Source organism: Balaenoptera physalus, assembly GCF_965194825.1.
Source record: "Balaenoptera physalus genome assembly, chromosome: 5".
Lineage (NCBI taxonomy): Eukaryota > Metazoa > Chordata > Mammalia > Artiodactyla > Balaenopteridae > Balaenoptera > Balaenoptera physalus.
Window position 1 is genome coordinate 40248505 of NC_138884.1, and position 10917 is coordinate 40259421.

Sequence of the window (10917 nt, forward strand, 5' to 3'; positions counted from 1 at the left end):
TATTAACTATAGTCACCATGCTGTACATTACATCTCATGACTTATTTTTTCCTTTTTTAAATTTTTTATTCTTTACATCTTTAAAGGAGTATAATTGCTTTACAGTGTTGTGTTTCTGCTGTACAACAAAGTGAGTCAGCTATATGTATACATATATCCGTGTATCCCCTCCCTCTTGAGACTCCCTCCCACCCTCCCTACCACTCTAGGTCATCACAAAGCTTTGAGCTGATCCCCCTGTGCTATGCAGCAACTTCCCACTAGCCATCCATTTTACATTTGGTAGTGTATATATGTTAATGCTCCTCTCTCACTTCGTCCCAGCTTCCCCTTCCCCACGTGTGTCCTCAAGTCCGTTCTCTACGTCTGTGTCTTTATTCCTGCATGCCACTAGGTTCATCAGTACCATTTTTTTAGATTCCACATATATGCGTTAGCATATGGTATTTGTTTTTCTTTTTCTGACTTCACTCTGTATGACAGACTCTAGGTCCATCCACCTCACTACAAATAACTCAATTTCGTTCCTTTTTATGACTGAATAATATTCCATTGTATATATGTGGCACATCTTCTATATCCATTCATCTGTCGATGGGCATTTAGGTTGCTTCCATGTCCTGGCGATTGTAAATAGTGCTGCAGTGAACATTGTGATACATGACTCTTTTTGAATTATGGTTTTCTCAGGGTATATGCCCAGCAGTGGGATTGCTGGGTCGTATGGTAGTTCTATTTTTAGTTTTTTACAGAACCTCCATAGTGTTCTCCATAGTGGCTGTATCAATTTACATTCCCACCAACAGTGCAGGAGCATTCCATTTTCTGCACACCCTCTCCAGCATTTATTGTTTCTAGATTAATTGATGATGACCATTCTGACCGGTGTGAGGTGATACCTCATTGTGGTTTGATTTGCATTGCTCTAATGATTAGTGATGTTGAGCATCTTTTCATGTGTTGGTTGGCAAACTGTATGTCTTCTTTGGAGAAATGTCTATTTAGGTCTTCTGCCCATTTTTGGATTGGGTTGTTTGTTTTTTTGATATTGAGCTGCATGAACTGCTTGTAAATTTTGGAGATTAATCCATTGTCAGTTACTTCATCTGCAAATATTTTCTCCCATTCTGAGGGCTTTTTGCCTTGTTATGGTTTCCTTTGCTGTGCAAAAGTTTTTAAGTTTCATTAGGTCCCATTTGTTTATTCTTGTTTTTATTTCCATTACTCTAGGAAGTGGGTCAGAAGGATATTGCTGTGATTTATCATAGAGTGTTCTGCCTATGTTCTCCTCTAAGAGTTTTATAGTGTCTGGCCTTCCATTTAGGTCTTTAATCCATTTTGATTTTATTTTGGTGTATGGTGTTAGGGAGTGTTCTAATTTCATTCTTTTACATGTAGCTGTCCAGTTTTCCCAGCACCACTTACTGAAGAGGCTGTCTTTTCTCCACTGTATATTCTTGCCTCCTTTATCAAGGATAAGGTGACCATATGTGTGTGGGTTTATCTCTGGGCTTTCTATCCTGTTCCATTGATCTATATTTCTGTTTTTGTGCCAGTACCATACTGTCTTGATTACTGTAACTTTGTAGTACAGTCTGAAGGCAGGGAGCCTGATTCCTCCAGCTCCGTTTTTCTTTCTCAAGATTCCTTTGGCTATTCGGGGTCTTTTGTGTTTCCATACAAAGTGTGAAATTTTTTGTTCTAATTCTGTGAAAAATGCCAGTGGTAGTTTGAGAGGGATTGCGTTGAATCTGTAGATTGCTTTGGGTAGTAGAGTCATTTTCACAAGGTTTTTTCTTCCCATCCAAGATCATGGTGTATCTCTCCATCTACTTGTATCATCTTTATTTTCTTTCATAAGTGTCTTATAATTTTCTGCATACAGGTCTTTTGTCTCCTTAGGTAGGTTTATTCCTAGATATTTTATTCTTTTTGTTGCAATGGTAAATGGGAGTGTTTTCTTAATTTCATTTTCAAGTGTTTCATCATTAGTATATAGGAATGCAAGAGATTTCTGTGCATTAATTCTGTATTCTGCTACTTTACCAAATTCATTGATTAGCTCTAGTAGTTTTCTGGTAGCATCGTTAGGATTCTCTATGTATATTATCATGTCATCTGCAAACAGTGACAGCTTTACTTCTTCTTTTCTGATTTGGATTCCTTTTATTTGTTTTTCTTCTCTGATTGCTGTGGCTAAAGCTTCCAAAACTATGTTGAATAATAGTGGTGAGAGTGGGCAACCTTGTGTTGTTCCTTATCTTAGTGGAAATGGTTTCAGTTTTTCACCATTGAGGATGATGTTTGCTTTGGGTTTGTCATATATGGCCTTTATTATGTTGAGGAAAGTTCCCTGTATGCCTACCTTCTGGAGAGTTTTTCTCATAACTGGGTGTTGAATTTTGTCAAAAGCTTTCTCTTCATCTATTGAGATGATCATATGGTTTTCTCCTTCAATTTGTTAACATGGTGTATCACATTGATTTTTTGCATGTATTGAAGAATCCTTGAATTCTTGGGATAAACCCCACTTGATCATAGTGTATGATCCTTTTAATGTGCTGTTGGATTCTGTTTGCTAGTATTTTGTTGAGGATTTTTGCATCTGTGTTCATTGGTGATACTGGCCTGTAGTTTTCTTTTTTGTGACATCTTTGTCTGGTTTTGGTATCAGGGTGATGGTGACCTCGTAGAATGAGTTTGGGAATGTTCCTGCCTCTGCTATGTTTTGGAAGAGTGTGAGAAGGAAAGGTGTTAGCTCTTCTCTAAATGTTTGATAGAATTCACTTGTGAAGCTATCTGGCTCTGGTCTTTTGTCTGTTGGAAGATTTTTAATCACAGTTTCAATTTTAGGACTTGTGATTGGTCTTTCATATTTTCTATTTCTTCCTGGTCCAGTCTTGGAAGGTTGTACTTTTCTAAGAATTTGTCCATTTCTTCCAGGTTGTCCTTTTTATTGACATATAGTTGCTTGTAGTAGTCTCTCATGATTCTTTGTATTTCTGTGGTGTCAGTTGTTTCTTCTCCTTTTTCATTTCTAATTGTATTGATTTGAGTCTTCTTCCCTTTTTTGCTGATGAATCTGGCTAATGGTTATCAATTTTATCTTCTCAAAGAACCAGCTTTTAGTTTTATTGGTCTTTGCTATTGTTTTCTTCACTTCTTTTTTTCATTTGTTTCTGATCTGATCTTTATGGTTTCTTTCCTTCTGCTAACTTTGGGTTTTGTTGTTGTTTTTCTTCTTCTTTCTCTAATGCTTTAGGTATCAGGTTAGGTTGGTTATTGGAGATTTTTCTTGTTTCTTGAGGTAGGATTGTATTGCTATAAACTTCCCTCTTAGAACTGCTTTCCCTGCATCCCATAGGTTTTGGGTTGTCATGTTTTCATTGTCATTTGTTTCTAGGTATTTTTTGATTTCCTCTTTGATTTCTTCAGTGATCTCTTGATTGTTTAGTGGCGTATTGTTTAGCCTCCATGTGTTTGTATTTTTTACAGGTTTTTTTTCCTGTAATTGATACGTAGCCTCAGAGAGTTGTGGTCAGAAAAGATTCTTGATATGATTTCAATTTTCTTAAATTTACTGAGGCTAGATTTGTGACCCAAGATATGATCTATCCTGGAGAATGTTCCGTGTGCACTTGAGAAGAAAGTGTATTCTGTTGTTTTTGGATGGAATGTCTATAAATATCAATTAAGTCCATCTGGTCTAATGTGTCATTTAAAGCTTGTTTTTCCTTGTTTATTTTCTGTCTGGATGATCTGTCCATTGGTGTAAGTGGGGTGTTAAAGTCCCCTACTATTATTGTGTTGCTGTTGCTTTCCCCTTTTATGGCTGTTAGCATTTGCCTTATATATTTATTAACCTGCTCCTATGTTGGGTGCATAGATATTTACAATTGTTATATCTTCTTGGATTTATTCCTTGATCATTATGTAGTGTCCTTTCTTGTCTCTTGTCTTTATTTTAAAGTCTATTTTGTTTGATATGAGTATTGCTACTCCAACTTTCTTTTGATTTCCATTTGCATGGAATATCTTTTTCCATCCCCTAACTTTCAGTCTGTATGTGTCCCTATGTCCCTACGTCTGAAGTGGGTCTCTTGTAGACATCATATATATTGGTCTTGTTTTTGCATCCATTCAGCCAGTCTATGTCTTTTGGTTGGAGCATTCAATCCATTTACATTTAAGGTAATTATTGATATGTATGTTCCTATTACCATTTTCTTAATTGTTTGGGGTTTGTTTTTGTAGGTCTTTTGTTTCCTGCCTAGAGAAGTTCCTTGAGCATTTGTTGTAAAGCTGGTTTGATGGTGCTGAATTCTCTTAACTTTTGCTTGTCTATAAAGCTTTTGATTTCTCCATCGAATCTGAATGAGATCCTTGCTGGGTAGAGTAATCATGGTTGTAGATTTTTCCCTTTCATCACTTTAAATATATCTTGCCACTCCCTTGTGGCCTGTAGAGTTTCTGTTGAAAGGTCAGTTTATCACCCTGTGCGGATTCCCTTGTATGTTATTTGTTGCTTTTTCCTTGCTGCTTTTAATATTTTTTCTTTGTGTTTAATTTTTGTTAGTTTGATTAATACGTGTCTGTGCATGTTTCTCCTTGGGTTTATCCTGTATGGGATTCTTTGAGTTTCCTGGACTTGATTGACTATTTCCTTTCCCATGTTAGGGGAAGTTTTCAACTATAATCTCTTTAAATATTTTCTCAGACACTTTCTTTTTTTCTTATCCTTCTGGGATGCCTATAATTCGAGTGTCAGTGTGCTTAATGTTGTCCCAGAGGTCTCTGATATTGTCCTCCATTCTTCTCATTCTTTTTTCTTTATTCTGCTCTGAAGCAGTTATTTCCACCATTCTATCTTTCAGCTCACTTATCCGTTTTTCTGCCTCAGTTATTCTGCTATTGATTCCTTCTAGAATATTTTTAATTTCAGTTATTGTGTTGTTCATTACTGTTTGTTTGCTCTTTAGTTCTTCTAGGTCCTTGTTAAACATTTCTTGTATTTTCTCCATTCTATTTCCGAGATTTTGGATCATCTTTACTATCAATACTCTGAATTCTTTTTCAGGTGGTTTGCCTATTTCCTCTTCATTTATTTTGTCTTGTGGTTTTTTATCTTGCTCCTTTGCCTGCAAGATATTTCTCTGTCTTCTCATTTTGTCTAATTTACGGTATTTGAGGTCTCCTTTCCCTAGGCTTTGGGGTCATAGTTCCTCTTGCTTCTGTTCTCTGCCCTCGGTGGTGAGCTTTGTCCAGTGGATTGCATAGGCTTCCTGATGGGAGAGACTGGTGCCTGCGTTCTGTTGGGTGGAGCTGAGTCTTTTACCTCTGATGAGCAGGGCTATTTCAGGTGGTGTGTTTTGGGGTGTCTGTGAGCTTAGTATGACTTTAGGTAGTCTGTGTGCTGATGGGTTGTTTTGTGTTCCTGTCTTGTTTGTCATTTGGTGTGAGGCGTCCAGCACTGGGGTTGCTGGCAGTTGGGTGGAGCCAGGTCTTGGATTCAGAAAGAGGCCTTTGTGAGAGCTCTCAGTGATTAACCTTCCCTTGGGCTGGGAATTCTCTAGTGGTCCAGCATCCTGGACTCGGTGCTCCCACCCCAGAGCCTCAGGCCCGATTTCCTGTCAAGGAACTAAGACCCCGTGAATTGCTCATCCCAGCAGTAGAGGGTACTAAAAAAAAAAAAAAAAAAAAAAAGTCTAACAAAACCCCAGACAAATGGTAAAAAGTAAAATCAAACAAATAAAAACAGAAACAAGGAAACACGCACACACACAGAAGAAACAAAAACAGAACCAAATAAAACAAAAATCAAGAGAACAACCAGACAAAGTAAAGAACCCCAGAACGAAATCAAACAATTAAAAAGAAAACTGACAGAAACAAAAAACCGAAAAACAAAACCAAAGCAGAGTGCCAACTGAAGAATGAAGCAAAGAAACAAAACAAACCAACAAAAATGATTTAAAAAAAGAAAGAGAAAACGAGAAAGGGGAAAGAAGACAGATCAACAGAAAAGCAATGTAGAAAAAGAAATATAAAAAAATAAAATAGAAAATATATTAAAGAAAAATAAAAGACAAACAAAACCCCAGAGAAATGGTAAAAACAAAGTCAAACAAACAAAAACAGAAACAAGGAAACACACACACATGCAAAAGAAACAAAAACAGAACCAGATAAAACAAAAAGCAAGAGAACAACAAGACAAATTGAAGAACTCAAAAATTAAATCAAACAATTAGGATCAAAACTAACAAATATATAAAACGTAAAAACAAAACCAAAGCAGTGTGCCAACTGAAGAATAAAGCAAGGAAACAGAACAAACCGATAAAAATGATTTAAAAGAATAATAGTAAAATAAAATAGAAAGGTAAAAAACACAGGACAACAGAAAAGTAGAAATGGAAATAGAAAAAAATAAATAAAAGATATATTAAAGAAAAAGAAGAAAAAAATAAGGAAAAGAACACAGAACAACAGAAAAGCAAAGTAAAAATTGAAAGATATAAAAAAAAATAAAAAATTTGTTATAAAACACGAAGATCCCAAAAGACTAAAAAAAAAAACTAAAACAACTACAAACAAACAAAAGAAAGAAAAAAAAACCCAAACAAGCCAGAACCAATGACAGAATGAATCAAAACATAATAAAATTAAAAGTAATAATTATGTTTCCCTGAGGTCTCAGCTGTAAGTGTCCTGGCACATGCTATGAGACACAGCCCCCCTCTGCTTCCCCAAGAGCCCCTCCTCTGCCTCTGGGCTGGTCTCTGGACCTGCTGTGGGCATTGTGGGGACCACTTAGACTCTGATCTGGCCCAATTCCTGCATGTGTTTGCCCCCAAAGTCCACAGCTGCCAGAGCTAGACTGCTTTCCTTTGTGGGAACACTCATTGTCTACTCAGATATTCCATAGGTGCAGGGTCTACCTAGCTGATTGTGAGGATTAAATCTGCAGCTTGTACAGCTTATGGAAATATTTTTGATCTCCTTCCTCAGTCGCCCTGTCCCTGGGATTCTGCTTGGTTTTATCCCCACCTCTGCATGTGGTCCACCCACAGGAGTCTTGTCCTGAGGCTTCCTTGGAGCTCTTGGATCTGCCCCAGTGAGGACTGGGTGCAGAGGTGGTATGACTGCTTGGATTGCAGCAGCCCTGCTGGCAGCAAATGCGCAGGGCATCTGGCTGCCAGGGGTGCAAGAGATATGGCCCTAGTGAGGGCCTTTTCTGGCGCCTGACATATGGTGCATGAGGGCCGGCCCTAGGAGGGTTTTTTTTTTAATTGCCCTGCAGCCAGAGCGTGAGTGCCAGCTTTGAGGGGGCTTTTATTATTGCTTGTCAGCCAGCACACAAGAGCCTGCCCTGAGATGGCTTCTTGTATTGTCCATCAGCAGGCGCCGGCAAGTGGAGAAAGAGAGGCTACAATAGTGGTTCCTCCCCCTGCATGTGACTCAGCAATAGTGCCCTGCTTCCATGGCTATCTGGTCTTCCTCTGTAGGAATTCCCTTCTGCAGATTTCCTCCCTCCCATCCCCTCAGTCCATCTTCCCACAGCCAACAACAGTTCTTGCTCCAGGCCTGTTCTCCAATCCCCATGCTCCAGCTCTCAGCCCCCTTGCACACCTGTGAACACACGTCCCAGTCTGGAGCATGTACAGCTGCAGTACGGACCGTCTGTGTGTTTCTCACTCTGTCTCGTCTGCCATAGATCGGCCACTTCACCCTCTTCCAACAGCCTCAAATGCTTCCCTTCTGTCCCCGGAGAGGGTGTTTCCCCTTCAGAGAGGGGTTTTCCCCAAATTCGGGAATCTCTCCTCTGCTTCAGCTCCCCCATGCCAGGATGCAGGTTCTGTCCTGCTTCCTCTCCTCCTCCTTATCCCTTCTTTTTTTTTTTTTGTCCTACCCAGTTATGCAGGGATGTTTATAGTCCTTTCTGGTGTCCAAGATCTTCTGCTAGTTTTCAGCCAGTGTCCTGTGAGAATTGTTGCATCTATAGATACTTCTGATGCATCTGTGGAGAGAGATGAATTCCATGTCCTCCTACTCCTCCACCATCTTAACTCCTCTGACTTATTTATTTTATAGCTGGAATTTTGTATTTTTTTACCCCCTTTACCCATTTTGCCAACTCCCAGCCCCTCGAATTTGCACTCTGTACCTATGAGTTCAGATTTTTTGTTTTTTGCTCTTAGGTTTCACACATGAGATCATACAGTATTTGTCTTTCTGTTTAACTTACTTCACTTAGCATAATGCCCTCAATGTCCATCCATGTGGTCACAAATGGCAAAATTTCCTTTTTTATGGCTGAATAATTTTCCATTGTATATATATACCATATTTCTTATCCATTCATCCATTGTAGGACACTTAGGTTGTTCTTCTGTCTTGGCTTTTTAAATAATGCTACAGTGAACATAGGGTGCAGATATCTTTTTCAGGTAGTGATTTTTTTCCTTCAGATAAATACCCAGAAGTGGACTTGCTGGATCATATGGTAGTTCTATTTTTAATTTTTTGAGGAACCTCCATACTGTGTTGCATAGTGGCTGCATCAATCTACACTCACACCAACAATGCACAAGTGTTTCCTTTTCTCCACATCCTTGCCAACACTTGTTATTTCTTGTCTTTTTTATAATAGCCATTTTAACAGGATGAGGTGATACTTCATTGTGATTTTCATTTGTACTTCCCTGATGATTGGTTATATTAAGCATCTTTCCATGTGCTTGTTGAAAATATGTATGTGTTCCTTGGGAAAAATGGCTATTTTGCCCATTTTTAATTGGATTTTTTTTGCAGTTGAGTTATGTGTGTTCTTTATATATTTTGGATATTAACCACTTATTAGATATATGATTTGCAAATATTTTCTCCCATTTTGTAGGTTGCTTTTTCATTTTGTTGATGATTTCCTTTGCTGTGCAGATGCTTTTTAGTTTGATGTAATCCCACTGTTTATTTTTGCTTTTGTTGCCTTTGCTTTTTAAACAGTCATCACCAAGACTGATATCAAGAAGCCTACTGCCTATAATTCCTTCTAGGGGTTTTAGAGTTTCAGGTCTTACATTCAAGTCTTTAATTCATTTTGATTTAATTTTTCTGTATGGTGTAAGATAGGGGTCCAGTTTTATTCTTTTGCATGTAGCTCTCCAGTTTTCCCAACAACATTTATTGAAGAGACTGTCCTTCCCCCATTGTATATTCTTGGCTCTTTTGTTGTAAATTGATTGTCCATATATTTGTGAGTTTACTTCCAGGCTCTTTATTCTGTTCCATTGGTCTACGTGTCTATTTTTTACCAGTGCCATATTGTTTTGATCATTATAGTTTTGTAATATAGTTTGAAATCAGGAAGCCTGATGCCTCCAGCTTTGTTCTTCCAGTAGAGTTATTTTTTTGAGTTCTTGATGCAAACCTTTGTGGAGGACAAGGGATGTGTTAAGGGGTCTAGAAAACTGTAGAAAAGGAAATGGGAGAAGAAAGCTTAATGTAAGCTAACAGTCCACCTCAACTGTGAAAATAGTGGGGAAAAAGTCCTGGTATATACAAGCAGTCTCTTCTTGGAGAATAAAGTCAAAAGGAACTGGGACATGCCCTTTGGATTCTGGATAGTGAAGGGGAAAAAATGCAAAAGGTGAAATTCAGGATTCTGCAAGACAAATGAGAACCACAAGAGAAAAGGGAGCATACAACCCTTATCACCCACAAAAAAAAATCCATTTAAAAAATTGTACTTTACTACACTGAGAGCAGACAGCATTTTTGAACATAGAATCTTATGAACCATTCCAAATTGCCAAGCCTATCTGGTGAAATGAGTAGACAAAAGCAGTCTACTTCTTTACAAAGCCACTATAAAAAGAAGACAGAAATGAGAACACATCTCAACTGATGAAAATTTCCTGAAAAAAAAAAAACACTAAATAGCAGAAAACAATGACACAATACACTAAACTGAAATATCCTCAAACAAGAATTTGGCAATGTGAGAAAAAACAAAACCAAAAAGCACCTTAGGCACTCGTGAAATATCCTTCTGAGGCTTCTTGAGGAATCTACTAAAGAGTGATCTTTCAACAAAGATATGACTAGGGAAACTTTAGGAAAAGAAATGATGGTGAGCATTTCATTAATTGTAGATCTAAGACTAAAAGGTGGGGCTAAGGGTGGGAATATACATAAATGTTGTTATAACAAAGTAGAAATAATGCAACTAAAAGTGGGAGAAGGGAAACATGAAGGTGGAATAAGCTCTTTGTTTTGTAATTGGTCAGTAGCACTCAAAGGATTCCCTTAATGACTGACAAACCAGATTGTAAAATGTCAAATAAGAAAACAGGGACTAAAAAGCTTTATAAAAGATATAAGTAAAAAGGTTACCACAAGGGACTGGCCAAGATAGAAGAGTGGAAAGACCCTGAGCTCAACTCCCCTCATAAGCACACCAAAATCACAACTATTTGCAGGAGAACCATAGATGAAAAAGACCAGAACCTAACAGAAAAGATCTTCTACAACTAAAGACATAAAGAAGGAACCACAATGAGACCAGTAGGCAGGGTGGACTCGTGATATAGTCAAGTCTCACAACCCTGGGTGGGTGACCCAAAAACTGGAGAACAATTATATTGTAGAGGTTCTCCCACAGGAGTGAAAGTTCTGGATCCCACGTCAGGCTTCCCAGACTGGGGATCCAACACTGAGTAGATGAGCCCTCAGACATTTGGCTTTGAAGGCCAGTGGGGCTTAATTTCAAGAGTTCCACAGGACTGGAGGAAATAGAGACTTCACTCTTAAAGGTGCACACAAAATCTCACATGCTCTGGGACCCAGGTCAAAAGCAATAATTTGATAGGAGGCTGGACCAGACCTACCTGCTGGTCTTGGAGAGTCTCCAAGAGA

General features: G+C 38.3%; 1 protein-coding gene across 1 annotated transcript in view; it reads left to right on the plus strand.

Annotated features, from left to right (window-relative positions):
* RBM46 (RNA binding motif protein 46) overlaps positions 1-9941 on the plus strand; it is a 58712-nt gene extending 48771 nt beyond the window's left edge. Inside the window, exon 6 of the mRNA XM_082463539.1 lies at positions 1-9941. This exon is cut by the window's left edge and continues 5664 nt beyond it. The gene's annotated coding sequence lies outside the window, so the exon portion shown is untranslated.
* Positions 9942-10917: the final 976 nt, after the last annotated feature.